Below are 17,852 nucleotides of genomic sequence, written 5' to 3'. Positions count from 1 at the left end.
ACGAGAATTGCTTGAACCTGGGAGTTGGAGGTTGCAGGGAGCCGAGATCTTGCCACTGAACTCCAGCCTGGGTGACAGAGTGAGACTTTTTTCAAAAAAATAAAAAATAAAAATAAAAAAAGGTTGGCCCTGAAGTCAAGTGACTTGGATTAAAACCTTCCTCTACCACTCGACTATGGGTGTGATTCTCAACATCTCTGAGCCTCAATTTCCTTATTTGAAATAGGAGAACTGGGTTATTGAGGTGATTTTAGGAGATAATGACTGTGTACAGGGGCAGGCAATGGTCAGCGCTCGACATATGTTAGCTTGCCACCATTTCTCTACAGAACTGTGTGGCTAAACTCTCAGGTTCCCTAAAGCAGTGCCTCTCAAATGCTAGGGTAAGACCTGGCACCAGTCTGTGACAAAGTTTTCAGCATTCCTTGACAAACGGGAGAAGTGAGGAGAATGTTGTGTGTGCAGGGTGGCATTTAGTGGCCACGGACAGTCTTCTTTCTTGGGAAGTAATGCTCTTTCCTCTGAGGATGTACAATGTCCTTTGCTTTTAGAAGTAATGATCATAGGAGAAGATATTTTTAAGTTTCATGTTCTTTGCAGCTTTACATTAGTCTTTACTTTTTTCTTCCTGGACCATGAAATCCAAGGGTCCTGAAACCATTTGAAAGGATGTGAGAAAATACAGAGGGGTGGGCTGGGCAATGGCTCAGTGATTCTGCCTGGTGGTCCAAGGGCGCGAGCATGGCAGGTGTATCTTCTACTTCTCTTACCATCACAGACTTTTCTTCGTGCCTCTCATATTCTTCCTTCTCATGTTTTTTGTTCCTTCACCAATTTCTTCCTCTCACTGGGTATGTTTCTAACTGTATTCTCCCTCTTGCTTTTGCTTCAGCCTGTTAGGCTATTTTCTCTTGTTTGTGGCATTCCCCCCCACTCTTTTCACGTCCTGTTTCTCCTCCCCCTCACACACTTTAGATTTGTTTCTGGTTTTGCACCTGATTATTGTTTTGAGCCATAAGTGTTACATCCCCAGGGCTGCCCATGCACCCAGGCGACAGTGGTGGGGGACAGGTACAGGCTGTGTGCAGTGAAGCAGACATCGTGTTCATCCCCTCCAGACAGGGGTTTGTGCTGAGATAGGACAACAAACGTGGCCCTTTCCTAGTCTGTTTTCTGTTACTTGTTTTTAGTAAAACAAAATACTGGAGATTGGGTAAATTATAAATAAATGAAATTTATTCTCACATTTCTGGAGGCTGGGAAGTCCAAAAGCATGGCACTGGCATCTAGCAAGGGCCTTCTTGCTGCATCATCACATGGCAGAAAAACAAGTGAGCACCCAAGACAGAGAGATCAAATTGGGCCAAACTCATTCTTTTTTTTTTTTTTTTGAGATGGAGTCTCATTCTGTTGCCCAGGCTGGAGTGCAGTGGCACAATCTTGGCTCACTACAACCTCCGCTTCCCAGATTTGAGCAATTCTCCTGCCTCAGCCTCTAAAGTAGCTGGGATTATAGATGCCCGCCACCACATGCGGCTAATTTTTGTATTTTTAGCAGAGGCGGGGTTTCACCATGTTTGCCAGGCTGGTCTTGAACTCCTGACCTCAAGTGATCCTCCTGCCTTGGCCTCATAAAGTGCTGGGATTATAGGCGTGAGCCACTGGACCCAGCCAAACTCATCCTTTTAATCAGGAACCAACTCAGGTGATAACTAACCATTCCCTCAATAATGGCATTAATCCACTCATGAGGGCAGAGCTCTCACGATCTAATCACCTCTCTAGAGGCTCCACCTCTTAATACTGTTATGATGGCCCTTATATCTCAACATGAGTTTTGGAGGAACCTTCAAACCACAGCAGCTTTTCAGATGGTTCTGTCTCCACATTCATGACATGTCCTTCATTAATTAAAACATTCCATTTTAGCAGTGAAGACCATTCCTCCGGTGGTTGCATTTTTTTCCCCAGAGAGAACCAGCTAGGCCAACTCATCACAGTTTGCCTGGGACTTTCCCGGTTTTAGCACTAAAAGTTCCACAACCTGGGCAACCTCTGGCAAGCTGGCACAGTTGATCACCCTAGAGCCAGTGGTGAACCCCCTACTAGACTGTTGGTCGAAGATTAGGCACAGGTGGGTCTAAGTTCAGATGATGAAACCGATCAGGAGAGATTTCTGGGATCATTTAACCCATACAGGGGCTGGGATCATTTAACCCAGAGCAGAGAAAGCTGAGGTGAGGACGGGAGGGGGCTATTTTGGTAACAACCTTCACGTGTGTTTGCTGGGTGTGCTTGGATGTGTGTCCAGCTGCGGCCCATCTCCACCCGAAATCAGAGCCAGAGGAAATGGATGGGAGTGGAGCCCGAATTTACTCACAAAGTTGAATTTCCTGCCAGTAAGTATTCTTAGACACTAGAATGAGTTTCTAAGACAGATTAGGCATTGTCCTTGGCGGTCCTCAGCACAGTAAATTCCTGAGGGCTTTAAGAGTTTAGGTGTGGCCCAAGAGCTGAGGGGGTGGGCAAAACATATTTCCAAGATTGCTTCCAACCCTAGGACTCTGTTTCCATCTACCCACCAATTATGGCTCTGATTATTTTTCTTGTCCTCTTTTGCCCCTAGTTAAACCTTATGAGGAGCAAGAAAAAAGTGGTTTGATTATAGTCTCCTTAAGGAACCCGTGAAGCTTCCCCACAGCGTGATCGAGAGGAAAGGTTAGCATGTTTGTTTGTTTTTCCCTAAGGAATGCTTACATTTAGAAGAGATTATTTATTGCTCAACTTAATAACAGCAATATTAGCAATTTAAAACAAGGAGATTTTCCCTGTAAGCCTACTAATCCAACAGACTAGCCCACCCCACTTTTCTTCCCACTCATCATTCTGAGGTTTTTGTTTTTTTCTTTCTTTCTTTCTTTCTTTTTTTTTTTTTTTTTTTGACAGAGTCTTGTTCTGTCACCCAGGCTGGAGTGCAATGATGCGATCTCGGTTCAGTGCAACCTCCGCCTCCTGGCTTCAAGCAATTCTCCTGCCTTAGCCTCCCGAGTAGCTGGGACTACAGGCACATGCCACTACGCCTGGCTAATTTTTGTATTTTTAGTAGAGATGAGGTTTTGCCATGTTGGCCAGGCTAGCCTCAAAGTCCTGACGTCAAATGATCCACCTGGTTTGGCCTCTCAAAGTGCTGTGATCACAGGCAAGAGCCACTGCACCCGGATCCTCCCCAGGTCTTCTTAGTATTTAACTTGGCATCCAACTTGACTCATTTAGGATTCTTACATTACAGAAATTGGACCTTATGGAGTAATTAAAGTAAAGCAAAGCAAACCAAACTAAAAGGAAATCCTAGTTAATTGAGTTATTTCTAATTTTTGAAATCAGCTTGTTTTCCTTCATGGAATTGTCTCACATTCTGGGCAATCAAGCTGAGCCATCTGGTGAACAGTTGTTTCCAATCGATAGGCTGAGGTTGGCGATGGGTTCTTATTGTTTTAGGGATTTTTCCCTTTCATATAAACAGTTTCCTTTGTTGAAATTGAGCCCCTGCTACACCAAACCTGAGCATCTCTTTCCACTGTGCTATTCTTTTTTTTTTTTTTTTTTTTTTTTTTTTTGAGACTGAGTTTCACTTTTGTTGCTCAGGCTGGAGTGCAATGGCACCATCTTGGCTCACCATGACCCAGGCTGGAGTGCAACGGCGCAATCTTGGCTCACCGCAACCTCTGCCTCCCGGCTTCAAGCGATTCTCTTGCCTCAGCCTCCTGGGTAGCTGGCATTACAGGCATGTGCCACCACGCCTGGCTAATTTTTGTATTTTTAGTAGAGACAGGGTTTCACCATGTTGGTCAGGCTGGTCTCAAACTCCCGACCTCAGGTGATCTGCCCGCTTCAGCCTCCCAAAGTGCTGGGATTACAGGCATGAGCCACCATGCCCGGCCTGCACTATGCTATTCTTAATTTGTGACTCATCCCTGATCCCAGGCCACCAACTCTGAGGTCAGATGCTGACAGTGTAAACTCTGGGTGATCTCATCAGCTCCCCACAGAAGTTCCTTGACTTCTGTCTATCCCTGTGCTGACACAGTTCCCACTCCAGCCCACCACACTCGCACCCAGAGTCTTATCCGGGTTACTCTGTGTGTTCACAAACTCAAATGGCTATGAAAAGCTTAGCCGGTGGTAACCAGAGTAACAGGACTTCGGCCAGGAAAAATCCTAAACTCAGAGAACAACACCTTGATTCTTGCACGAGTGGTTTTTTCAGGTAAGAATATAAAATAGTTTTAGTTTCACCTTTGGATATAAAGTAGATGAAATACATTATGCTCAAAAGAGGTATAATTGTATGAGGCCCTGAATAGATACTGATTTTATCTTTAAACAAGTGGTTGTTAAAAAGCAGCAAGGCCATAGAGCAGGATGCAATGTAGAAACCAGTAAAGGGTTTAATACGATGCCTTTCATTACATGATTTAAACAACAAGCCTGGGATTTTTCCCCACATGGATTCTTCCTTTAAGAAGGAGAACAATGCCTTTTGTCTTGTTTTGATTTCCGCTGGGTATCCATTTAGAGTTACAGGTTAATAGTGATATTAGTGACACTAGCAGAACGTTGCCAAAATTGGGGGAAGTCACTGTATTTTGTATCCTTTTTACATAGAGGAGGCTCTTCCTTTTTGTTTATATTTTTTCTGCTTGGTTTTCCATACCAAAGCTCTATCCGTAAAACTCATGCAGTCATCATAAGCAGTAGGTACACTGATGAAACAAATGTTCTGATTTAGTTTCATTATAGTCTTTTAATGACCCATGCCCAATCTTACTCTCTTCCCATGAGTACCCAGGTTTTAGTTTATTTCTTTTTTTTTTTTTTTTTTTTTTTTTGAGACAGGGTCTTGCTCTGTCACCCAGGCTGGAGTGCAGTGGCGTGATCACAGCTCACTGCAATCTCAGCCTCCTGGGCTCAAGTGATCCTCCTCCTCCTCCTCCTCCTGAGGAGCTGGGACCACAGGCACATACCACCATCCCCAGCTGATTTTTAAATTTTTTTTTTAGAGATGGAGTCTCACCATATCATCCAGGCTGGTCTTGAGCCCCTGGCCTCACGCAATCCTCCTGCCTTCAAGCAGTCCTCCTGCCTCAGCCTACCAAAGTGCTGGGACTATAGGTGTGAACCACTGCATCCGGCCAGTGCCTATGTTTTAATGTGTGTTCTTCCAACTCGCCTTCCATACCTTCATATACATAACATCATCTATATAATATAGACTTTAATTTACCAGTAGGCATTGTGCTAGACATCTCATTCTACTGATTTTCTTCATTCAACGTGTTTTTGAGATCTAGCCACGTTGATAGAAGTAAATCTTACTTACTGCCCTGGCTGCCTTCTGGTTTTCCCATCCTATGAATATACCGCATTTTCCTTATCCACTCTGCCACTAAAGGATAGCTTACAGTGGCAGATGATGCTACTGCAAACTGGCATAAATCTCTTTGTGCGTCTGTCAGAAAGAACACGACAGTATACATATGTGCATGTTTTCACAAAATGCTTCCCAACTGACCTTCACAAATGACAACAGAAGGTGACTCCTGCCCATCTGCAGTGTAATGAGGAGTTTCATTTCCCCATGTCCCTGTCAGCACTTGATATTATACAACTTTTTATTTCTTGCCATTCTAATAGTTGTAAGGGAACAGCTCAATGTTAACATAATCTGTATTGTTTTGATTACTCATGAGTTTGAGAGTCTCTTCGCCTATTTATTAACTACTCCAGTTTTACTTCTCTGCATTTCTTATTCATGCCTTTTTTGCCTACTTCAAATTTTTTTTTTGCAATTGCTAGTGTCCTTAGATTTTTTACATTTTAATCCTCGGTCCTGGTTCTGCAAAATATTTTTTTCCAGCCCATCTCCTGTCTGTTACCTTTCATCTAGGGTGTTTACTTTTGATGTTGTTACATTCATTAATATTTCCTTTGAGATTTACACTTTTTGTGCCCTGCTTGAATCAGTTAGCTTTTGCTATGTAACAAACCACACCAAAGCATAGTGACTTAAGCCAACAATGATTCATTGCTGTGGGATTGATTGCTTCTTCTGAACGGGGCCTGATGGGCGGGGGCTGGATGATCTGGGGGTCTCACTCACATCACGGCCCCAGCTGGGACGGCTGGGCCTCTTACTCCACACGGCCTTTCACCCTCCAACAGGGCAGCCCAGGGTTCCACCCATGGTGGCTCCGGGTTTCCAGCAGCAGGAGAGGGCAAGCCTGGTGGACCTGGGCTTTCCAAGCCTCTCCTTCTTCACATTTGTTAAAGCCCAATGGACCAAAACAGACCACATCCCCCACCTCCTTTTGGGAGAAGCTGCCAGTGCAGTTGTTATTTTTCTCAACTACAGTACCACTCCAAGCTTATAAAGATGTTTCTTCTAGCCGGGTGCAGGGGCTCATGCCTGTAATCCCAACACTTTGGGAGGCTGAGGTGGGAGAATCACTTGACATCGGGAGTTCAAGACCCACTCTAGGCATCATAGTGAAGCCCTGTCTCTAAAAAACAATTAACTGGGCGTGGTGGCTCATGCCTGTAGTCCCAGCTACTGGGGAGGCTGTGCCAGAAGGATCACTGGAGCCCAGGAGGTCAAGGCTGCAATGAGCTATGATCACACCACTGCATTCCTCCCTAGGCAACACAGCAAGACTCTGTCTTAAAAAAAAAAAAAAAAAAGTTCTTCTAGATTTCCTATTAGTAGTTTTATAGTCTTAAAACTATTTAGCATTTCTTTTTTTTATATTGTTGTGCTTTTTTAATTCATTGAAATAAATTATTTAAATCTTTATAGTCAGTAAATATTAATATATTTGTTATGTATCAATATAATTATACATTATCATATATTGTTTAAATAAATTTCAGCTAGGCGCAGCGGCTCATGCCTGTAATCCCAGCACTTTGGAAGCCCAAGGCAGGTCGATCACTTGAGGTCAGGAGTTTGAGACCAGCCTGGCCAACATGGTGAAACCCCAGCTCTACGAAAAATACAAAAATTAGCCAGATGTGGTGACGGCCACCTGTAATCCCAGCTACATGGGAGGCTGAGTAAGCAGAATCGCTTGAACCTGGGAGGCAGAGATTGCAGTGAGCCGAGATCATGCCACTGCACTCCAGCCTGGGTGACAGAGCGAGGCTCCGTCTCTAAAATAAATTTAAATTTAAATTTTATTTAAATCTATTTGTTTTTCTGCAGAGTGAACGACAATTCCTGACATATATTTATTGTACCTGCCTTTCCCCTCTGATCTGTGATGCCACCTCTATCATACGCCAATTCTCCATGTACATGTGATTCTGTTTCTCTTTTTTTTGGTGGTGGGGGTGGTTTTTTGTTGTTGTTGTTGTTGTTGTTGTTTTTTAAAAAACAGTCTCACTCTGTCACCCAGGAGTGCAGCGACGGGATCTTGGGTCACTGCAACCTCCACCTCCCAGATTCAAGCGATCCTCCTGCCTCAGCCTCCTGAGTAGCTGGGATTACAGGTGCCCACCACCATGCCCAGCTAATTTTTGTGTTTTTAGTAGAGATGGGGTTTTGCCATGTTGACCAAGCTGGTCTCAAACTCCTGACCTCAAGTGATCCACCTGCCTCAGCCTCCCAAAATACTGGGATTATGGGCATGAGCCACCACACCCACCTACGTGATTCTGTTTCTAAACTTCCTGTTCTGCCCATTAGCACATTATCTTGCCATATGTTTATGCTTTGTAATGTGGGTTACTGTCTAATAGAGCTAGTCCTTTGCTTTTGTTTCTCAGAATTCCCTTGGCTATTTGTGGACTTTTCTTTATACATTTTAGAATTAATTTTTCCAATTTACAGATCATCTTAAGATTCTGATTAAAATGACATTGACTTAGACATTAATTTAGGGAGCATTAAAATCTATTTGGTGCTAAGTTTGCCCATCATTAGACATGATATATATCTCTGTTTACTTAGTTGTTCTTTTATACCCTTTATTAGAATTTTTCTCCCATAACTTTGTGTGGGTTTGTTATTGTCAGGTTAATTTATAGATACTTTCTAGTTTTGGAGATTTGACAGTATCAAGCAGTGTTGCTACTCCACCCTTGCATCTCACCAGATTTCAAATGGTGTAGATGTGGCCTAATGGAATTCTTACAATATTGTAATAAAACTCTGAGTAAAAAGCATGTTATCCAGGGTTTATATTAATATTTGAGATTACATCATTTATCATGCCTTCTAAAATGTACCAAATGATTCACTTCAAAATGAAATCAGCCTGCTGAAGTATTCACCCAAGAGATTTTAATAGATTTTTCTTTCCCAGTAATGCAGGAGGTCAGTTCTCAGTAAAACACACAAAGGCATAAGGTCATGAGCTATTCTCTCCGAAATCTCCTTCATTTCAGCAGCTCTCAAGTGTTAGAATTAATTGCTCAGCTGGAAGAACTGGGACCCAGAGAACTTTCAAAAACCAGCCAGATGGGAGAGAGTTTTACGACATACATGGACTTACACCCTAGCAACAAAAAGACCAAAGGGGGAAAAAGCTCACATTTCCACTGTCAGCACCGTGCCTGTAATTTTCCTTTGTTTTAGGGGATAAAAACTGAGACAGATGAAGGGCTAAACTTAATATACCTGAATTTTTCATAGTGTTAGGTACTAGGGGTTGTCATTATTTGCTCAGAAAAAGATGAGAATTGTCATTTTTGCATAGAAGAAGGAATATAATGAACCTTTCGAGAAACACGTTTTGACAGTTTGAGAAGGTTTTGTCCTTTGGACACATCAACATGTTTAGCAGAATGATTATCTGGTCTAGAGAGCAAATACTACATGCATTATTTTGTTGTTGTTGTTTAAGACGTTTTTTCATGCCTGGCATGGTGGCTCACACCTGTAATCCCAGCACTGTGGGAAACCAAGGCAGACAGATTGCTTGAACTCAGTAGTTCAAGATCAGCTTGGGCAACATGTGGTCTTGCGATGTTACCCAGGCTGGTCTTGAAAAAATAAAAAATTAAGTGGACATGGTGACGTCAGCCTTTAGTCCCAGCTCCTCAGGAGGCTGAGGTGGGAGGATTGCTTGAGCCCAGGAGGTTGAGGCTGCAGTGAGCTGTGATTGTGCCAGTCCACTTCAGCCTGGGTGGCAGAGCAAGACTGTATCTCAACAAATAAAAATTTAAAAAAAGGACTTTTCCTTATTTTTACATTTTTTGTTTTCATTGCATTTGTACTGCATTTTTAATCCCCCTTTTTTGCATTCATTTTAAATATCTAGATCCACTGCAAGTGCTTCTGTCGATGCGAAGGCATGACATAGTAGATTCTCAGTTGCTCAGTTCAAAGCACTAACATGCCACTTAGTCAAAGAACCTTAGGCAAGCCACACTGACACAGAAGGGGTTTAGATCAGCAGTCTCCAACTCTTTTGGGACCAGGGACCGGTTTTGTGGAAGATAATTTTTCCACGGATGTGCTGGTTGGGGGTGATGGATTCCAGATGAAACTTATCCACCTTAGATCATCAGGCATTAGGTTCTCATAAGGAGCATGCAATCTAGATCCTTCCCAGTTCACAGTAGGGTTCGCACTCCTATGAGGATCTAATGCCACTGCTGATCTGACAGGAGGCGCAGCTCAGGCAGTCCTGCTGGCTCACCTACCACTCACTCCTCTGTGGCCCTGTTTCTTCCAGGCTGCAGACCAGTACTGGTCCATGGCCTGGGGGTTGGGGACCCCTGGTTTAGATGAACCCAAATGTCTTCTCAATCACTAAGATTCTCAATAGCTTCTTGAACTCTTGAGCTTTGGAGATCATTCTCGAAGTTTCTATAAATAAAAGTGGAAATCAGCCACCTCCTTAAAACCAGTGAGAGGCTTAGAGAGCACAGTAATCATGATATTTCTGTAATCCCCCCAGAACCGAATTGGAAATGGCCAGGACACTGAGGCATTCACATGATAGCGAGGAGCAAAGTGCAGGCCTAATGTGTCCTTCCAAAGTCCACATTTCTTCTGCTAGCAATTGCTTAAATTGCCACAGAAATTGAAATGGATAAGAATTTTGGTTTGTCAACAAGATAAAAAGCTCACAGATAAAGTGAGTTATCTGCTTCTTGTTCGGACCAAAAGGTGACTTTACCAGAAATTATGCCGGACATCTAGGGAATTAATCTGGATGAGTGAGCTCAGTCTGATATAAAGATGCTTCAATGCCCTTCTTAGCAATGATGCTGAAATAGCAACAGCTTTAGCTTGCTGAGGCAATAACAGCTGCCAGGGGAAAAAAAGAGAGAAATGAGAAAAACAAAGCCATTCTGAGGTATGAGGTAGCAGTTAAGAGAATCTCCCCTTGAAGGGCTTACAAGCAATCAATCAACCAATATCCATTTATTACCTACTAATCAAGACATCAGATCTGTATTCTCTACCTTCCAGGAGCTTATGATTTACGTAACAGCTACCACCTCTTCTCCAGACTAAAGAACCCCAGTGCCTGCGCCTCTTTCTGACATTGCACCTCACCCCTTAAATCCATGGATAGCTCCAAGCCCATATGTCTTTGCATTATTTGATGTTTGGTTTTTCTGTTTTGTTACTATTATTTTTGAGGCAAGGTCTCACTCTGCCACCCAGGCTGCAGTGCAGAGGCGTAATCATGACTCACTGCAGCCTCAACCTCCCAGGCCCAAGTGATCCTCCCGCCTTAGCCTCCCGAGTAGCTATGACTACAGGTACACATCACCACGCCTGGCTAATCGTTGCGTTGTGTAGAGATGGGTCTTGTGATGTTGCCCAGGCTGGCCTCAAACTCCTGAGCTCAAGTGATCCACCCTCCTTGGCCTCCCAAAGGGTTGGGATTACAGGCATGAGCCACCATGCCTGGCTATGTTTGATTTTTCGATCCCTTTGAATTCTCAGGTCCCCATCTTGGGAATCCACCCCGCTGTTGGCTTTAGCTGCCTGTGTCCTGGCGTATTTCTGGCGAATCATTTTTTGTTCTTGGAATCCACTTCAATTGCTGTCGTGTTCGCCTTTCCAACTTCATCACACATTTAGCCCCTAGTCCTGCTGAATTCTGCAGCCCAAGGCCTTCTATGCTACTGTGGCACTCCGAGGCTTCCCTGCTGACATCCTTGTGGCCCCAGCCTAGCCCCATCTATTGGTTGAAGCTCATCTGCAGCCTGTCCTCTCCTGGAACGTGACTCTTCCTTGTACTCATAAATGTACCTTGACACAACAAATGTGGTTTTGAGTCCCTGCATCTCTCTGTCAGGTCATGCACCACTGGACATGCCCACTGTAGTGTCCAGAAAGTAGCTTGCTGTTGTTTGAGCAGAGAAGACCAGAGAAAGAGCAATCTCTCCTTTGTTCTTGGAACCTGCTTCCTCAGGGCTCCAACTGAGGAATCAAACGGAGACCTTTCTCGAGTTAAAACTATAGAGATAATGTTATTAGAGATAAAAGGTTCCAGATGAAAGAGAAATTGGCTTCCTCCAGAAGTGAAGAGTTTTCTCTGGAAGATGAGGCAATGGTGACAAGAGAAATACTCATTCTTTGATGCCTAGCCAGCAAGAGGACACATTTCCCAAAAGTCAACATCTGTGTGGGGGTCGGGTGCACGAAGCACAGCACTGAGTGATTATCAGGGGAGACACAGTAGTTCAAATTTAATTTCAATTTCTTTAGCCCATCATCCGCTTCCTCCTTAGCCCTGTTAGTGACACCGTCAAACGGCCAGTCACCAGATTTGGAAAACCTCCCTTCACCCTAATAAAAAACCATTGAGTATATCTGTAAAATGTGTCACCCCTTTGACCCCTCATTATCGCTCACATAGACCAATGCAATAGCTTCTTAACCCTCAAATTCTAACCCCAGCCTTGCCTTCCCCTGCTCCACTCTAACACAATGGCTTCCCTTCACCTTAAGAAAGGAAGTTCATACTTCTTAGTACAATAGTCTGAGTTCCCCCCAGTTGGGCATCCCCCTCCTTCATCAGCATGTGCCCTATGAAATACAGTCAGGAATGGCCAGATGTTTTCCTTTATCTGATCTGATGTTGTAACTCTCGTGTTAATTTCTGTGTCTGGTATAATAAATGACTCACTACTGAAACATGCCCTATATTTCTACCTGGGGCCTGAGCTCATGTTATTCCCGTGCCTGAACGGACCTCCTGTCACCTCCTATGTCCTCTCAAGCTGACCTCAAACGTTCAGCAAGTCAGAACAATTCTTGTGTTGTAACAATGGCATTTAACATCTTTTGTCTTGTTTTGCATAGGGTTGCTTATATGTCTTTCTCTTCTACTTGCTTATAAGCCTTTCACATCCAGAGAAATGTAACCCTCCTCCTTATGGTTGCCACAGTCATTGGTCATTATAGACACTCAAGGAATGTTTCTTGGAATGAATCTGCCCAAATATGGAACCTGAAAGCCTGGTTCCAAAGCTTGATACTTACACACACCTACTTATACTATAGGCACGTCTGTATACATGAACATTTAGGCACACATGAACACCCACACACGCATGCCTACAGCTGTGCCCTTGCACACACTCATGTACACTCACATACTCACAGGCTCATATGCATACTCAACGCACACCAAACTTGCACACAGGCAAACCTATACACACATTCACACACACATACATGCAAACTCTGATATATATGCATACATATATGTACATTTGTTCAGCCTCATACACATGCGCACATATATGCCTGATCATGCACACACACTTTATCATCTCTATGAAAGACTAGCTCTGCCAAGGATGTTTGGGTGTGCAATGGTGAGGGACTCAAGACTGCAATCCCTAAGGGAGGGAAGGCATCAGGGTAGGTAGGATTTGGAAGTGACTTATTTTCCACAACGAATAGTTCCTTCAGGAGGAAGGGGCTCTATTTCTGTAACATCTGGCTCTCTCTCTACCTCTACTCAGAGAAGATGGAATGATTTAGCTGATAAGAAATTTAGAGAGAACAAACTGGTGTGGTTGGCTCAGCCCCTCTCTGGTTTCCTCCTTAGAGCTACCCTGCCATCAGAGGGCAGGAGTCGGGGGTGGGCTGGAGCAGGGCAGGTCCAGGGTGGGAGGCTGCCGTAGTCCAGGCTGCTGTGAGGGGGGTTCAGTACTGGGAGATTTTTTTTTTTTTTTTTTTGAGACGGAGTCTCGCTCTGTCGCCCAGGCTGGAGTGCAGTGGCGCGATCTCGGCTCACTGCAAGCTCCGCCTCCCGGGTTCACGCCATTCTCCTGCCTCAGCCTCCCGAGTAGCTGGGACTACAGGCGCCCACAACCGCGCCCGGCTAATTTTTTGTATTTTTAGTAGAGACGGGGTTTCACCGTGGTCTCGATCTCCTGACCTTGTGATCCGCCCGCCTCGGCCTCCCAAAGTGCTGGGATTACAGGCGTGAGCCACCGCGCCCGGCCTAGTACTGGGAGATTTGTTTGCTCACAGATATAAGCCATCTTTTCACCATCAGCGTAAGAAAGTGGTATTATAGCCTCGACTTGTCATCTCTCTCACTTCCTTTCCTTTTCCTTTTCCTCTTTCTTTCTCTTTCTATCTCATTCTCCTTCCCCTTTCCTTTTCCTTTTCCTCTTCCTTCCTTTTTCCCTTTTCTTTTCTTTTCTTTTCTTTCCTTTTCTTTTCTTTCAAGGCAGAGTATCGCTCTGTCCCCGAGGCTGGAGTGCAGTGGCATGATCTCAACTCACTGCAACCTCCGCCTCCGGGTTCAAGCAATTCTCTGCCTCAGCCTCCCTAGTAGCTGAGATTACAGGTACCCACCACCACACCGGGCTAATTTTTGTAGCTTTATTAGAGATGGGATTTCACCATCTTGGCCAGGCTCATCTTGGCCAGGCTGGTCTTGAACTCTTAACCTCGTGATCCACCCACCTCAGCCTCCCAAAGTGCTGGGATTACAGGCGTGAGCCACCGCACCTGGCGTCTTTCTTTTCTTTTTTGAGACAGGGTCTCACTCTATCACCCAGCCTGAATACAGTGGCACGATCACAGCTCACTGCAGCCTCAACCTCCCAAGCTCAAGCAATCCTCCTGCCTCAGCCTCTTGAGTAGCTGGGACTACAGGCATGCACTACCATGCTTGGCTTTTTATTTTTTGTCGAGACAGGTGTCTCTCTATATTACACAGGCTGGTCTCAAACTCCTGGCTTCAAGCAATCCTCCCAACTTGGCCTCCCAAAGTGCTGGGATTACAGGTGTGAGCCACCGCATCCAGCCACTTTGTTTCTTAATTGGTTCATAATCACGTAGTGAGGAAATGTTGTCTTTTGGAATCCCTCAAAGACCCTAACAGAAGTGGAAAACCAAGGGCAGAACTTGAGTAAATCGCCGCATCTCTACTCTGATCAGGCAACTTCAAATTCGCATAAGGGAAAGAGGCTAAGGAAACTCCCTCTCCGTGTCAATTGGTAAGTTTATTTACTGCCTGTGATGTATAAGACAACACTGTAGGTATTTGGTGACCCCAAAGACATATATGCTTCTTGGCATTTCCAGGACTTGGAATCCCACTGAACCAAATATCCATATTTACCTCTGTGTGTTTACCACCGGTTGTGCTGGTAAGGTTCTTGCTCTGCGGGCTTCAACTGCCCAGGGAGTTCAAACCCTGGGATATTCATTTTCCTCCCCTGGGTATGACATCATCATGTTGGTCACACCTCAGGCATCTCATCCAGCAAGAACTGTGCTTTCTTCATTGTAGTGAAATACTTAGGAAGACGTGACAACCAACCCTATGTTTCAGCAGAACACACAAATCTAGGGTGAAATGGTTCCTCTCTTCATCCCACTGTTAAACTCCATGCTGTATTCGGTTTCCTATTCTTTAGCAGTGATTACGGGTGAGGCAAACTTAGGGCCCGTGGGGAAAGGTTAAAGCAAGGGAGATTATTGTAGGGAGAAAGCTGAAGAGCGGGTTCACCAGCGTGGAATCCAGGACCACGGGGTAGTTATTTGACAGTGAGTGACCAGCTAGTGTTCATCTCCACTAAGGAAAGGAGAGGAAGTAACCGTAGGCTGTGGCAGAGGGGTTGAGTCTTGGAAAGGGAGACACAGGGACTCAGTGGAACTGCCTTGTCTTGAGAGTTTGACAATTAGGGTCACTTTTAGTCTGCCTGGGACAGTTGGCATTACTCTTCAAATAAGTCTCAGAAAGAAATAACAAACTCATGGCACCAAAAACATTTGACCAAACCCATTCTCATCAAAAGACGGTTTTTTGTTTCTGTTTTGCCCTGGGGAATCCAGTCATTACTGCCTTCTTTCCAGGAACCACTCAAATATGAGTAATACTGTGAAACCTGTTCATATGAACATTACAATTATTTTTATCTCCAGTTAAGAGCAGTGCCCATCTTAGAAGCTGGCTAAGGCTTCAGAGCAGCTTTGGAAGCAATATTTATTTGTAGAACATGTATGTATCTGTACAATTCTACCTAAGTAAAACAAATCATGTGCCATTTTGGAGATTTTGAAACTGGAATGGAAAACTCCAAATGTAAATTGTTATGCAGGTCAGGTCATGTGACAGATCCCCCACCAGACATGTCAGTCCCGTGGACAACATCCCCCAACAAGTCACCCTGGGTCCTGGGACATCCTCCTTTCCCCTCCAGGGGGCTGAGGCCCTGCTCCTCACACCAGCTCGGTGTTTCTAAAAGTGGGACTCGTGCCACTACTTGTGTTTGAGGCAATTTTAGTGACACATATTTCATCTTTTTTTCCCTTCTTTTCTTATACGTTGAACAAAAATAATCAAAGAGTAGATATAGCAAAGAGAAGTGAGAAGAGGCTGAGAAAAACATGAGCAGAGAAAAATGGCATGCATTTGCTCTTTGTAAACAAGAGGGAGAAGACTATTGAAAAAGTATGGGGAGAGGACCAAGTTAAGATAGAAGGTAAATCAGTTTGTTTGTTTGTTTGTTTGTTTAGAGACAGAGTCTCGCTCTGTCACCCAGGCTGGAGTGCAGTGGCATGATCTCGGCTCATTTCAACCTCTGCCTCCTGGGTTCAAGCGATTCTCCTGCCTCAGCCTCCCAAGTAGCTGGGACTACAGGTGCACACCACCACGCCTGGCTAATTTTTGTATTTTTAGTAGAGACAGTGTTTTACCATGTTGCCCAGGCTGGTCTCAGACTCCTGACTTTAGGTGATCCACCCACCTCAGACTCCCAAAGTGCTGGGATTACAGGCATGAGCTACCACACCCAGCCCTATAAATAAATTTAGATAAAAAATGTGGAATCTGTCAGAGAGGACCTTGGAAGCAGTAATAAATGTAATAAACAGCATGTTAGTAATAGAACATGGGCTTTGGGGAAAATGAGATGGAATACTGAGGTCAAGTTGCTTAACTCTCTGGCCATGGATGCAATGATGATTGTTTTTTATTTTTTTGCTAATGGAAAATGGGATACTGGTGATCTACAGGTTGTGAGGGTGTCACAATTAATTAAATGATCACTGATGGTAGTTATGTTTCTGGCAATAACTGACAGGTTACTCTGTATCAAACTTGTTTCTGAAAACAACTTGAAAGCTGAGATAAATATAAAAACATTTTTTAGGACATTGGAGAGCTACCAAGGTACTGAGAATTTGCAATACCAATATTTAGAGTATTTTCTCCAACTGCAGTTAAAACTAAAAATAAATAACAAAAAGTTAAGGAGAAAAATCTCCATATGTTTGGAAATTAAGCAATATACTTATAATACCCGTAAGTCGAAGCAGAAATCACAACAAAAATTAGAAAATGTTTTGAATTAAGCCACAATTGAATTTCTGCATTTCAGAATTTGTGGGATTTATTTTAAAGCCAAGCTTAGAAGAAAACTTATAGCTTTAAAATGCACATATTCAAAAAGAAAGAAAAGTGAAAACTAACAATCTAAGAATCTGTGTTTCTTAGATCGTTATAAACATGTAAACATACATGTTTATAGCAGCACAATTTGTAATTGCAAAAATATAGAACCAGCCCAAATGTCCATCAATCAACAAGTGGATAAAGAAAATGTGGTGTATATATTTATTATATATATAATATATCATATAAAATATATATATACACTATGGAATACTACTCAGCCATAAAAAGGAACAAAATAGTGGCATTCTCAGCAACCTGGATGGAATTGGAGACTATTATTCTAAGTGAAGTAACTCCGCAATGCAAAACCAAACATCATATGTTCTCTCTCATATGTGGGAACTAAGCTGTGAGGACTCAAAGGCATAAGAGTAATACATTGGATTTTGGGGACTCGGGGGAAAGGGTGTGGGGGGTGAGGGATGAAAGACTACCCATGGGGCACAGTGTTCACTGCTTGAATGAGGAGTGCACCAAAATCTCAGAAATCACCACTAAAGAACTTATTCATGTAACCAAAGACCACGTGTTCCCCAAAAATCTATTGAAATAAAAAAATAAATTTAAAAAAGACTTTATCTAAATAATTTAGAAAATAATCAGAAAATCCAATCTAATTCTAAAAAGAAAGAAAAAAGCAGAAATTAGTAAAATAGAAAATAAATCTACAATCAATAAACCAACAATACCAAAAGTTGGCACTTCGAAGATCAATAAAAGACAAGACCAACTAACATAAAGAAGACAAAAATGATACAAGAATTAAAAAGAAGGACATCACAATCAAACCTACATTTAAAAAAAAATAAGATATCACGGGAAACTTTATGCCCATAAATTTGAAAATTATAATGAAATGAACAAATTTAAAAATAAGAAATGCAAAAACTAACAAAAGAACTA

At 43.3% G+C, this 17,852-nt stretch overlaps 1 long non-coding RNA gene across 1 annotated transcript in view; it reads left to right on the top strand.

Annotated features, from left to right (window-relative positions):
- Positions 1-2,647: 2,647 nt before the first annotated feature.
- Positions 2,648-17,852, top strand: part of LOC139360101 (uncharacterized) — a 76,737-nt gene continuing 61,532 nt past the window's right edge. The window contains exon 1 of the long non-coding RNA XR_011617213.1: positions 2,648-2,718. This is a non-coding gene — a long non-coding RNA (uncharacterized lncRNA). The remainder of the gene's footprint in view (positions 2,719-17,852) is intronic.

Source organism: Macaca nemestrina, chromosome 19 (genome assembly GCF_043159975.1).
Source record: "Macaca nemestrina isolate mMacNem1 chromosome 19, mMacNem.hap1, whole genome shotgun sequence".
Taxonomy (NCBI): domain Eukaryota; kingdom Metazoa; phylum Chordata; class Mammalia; order Primates; family Cercopithecidae; genus Macaca; species Macaca nemestrina.
This window is presented reverse-complemented; position numbering and strand designations above follow the sequence as displayed.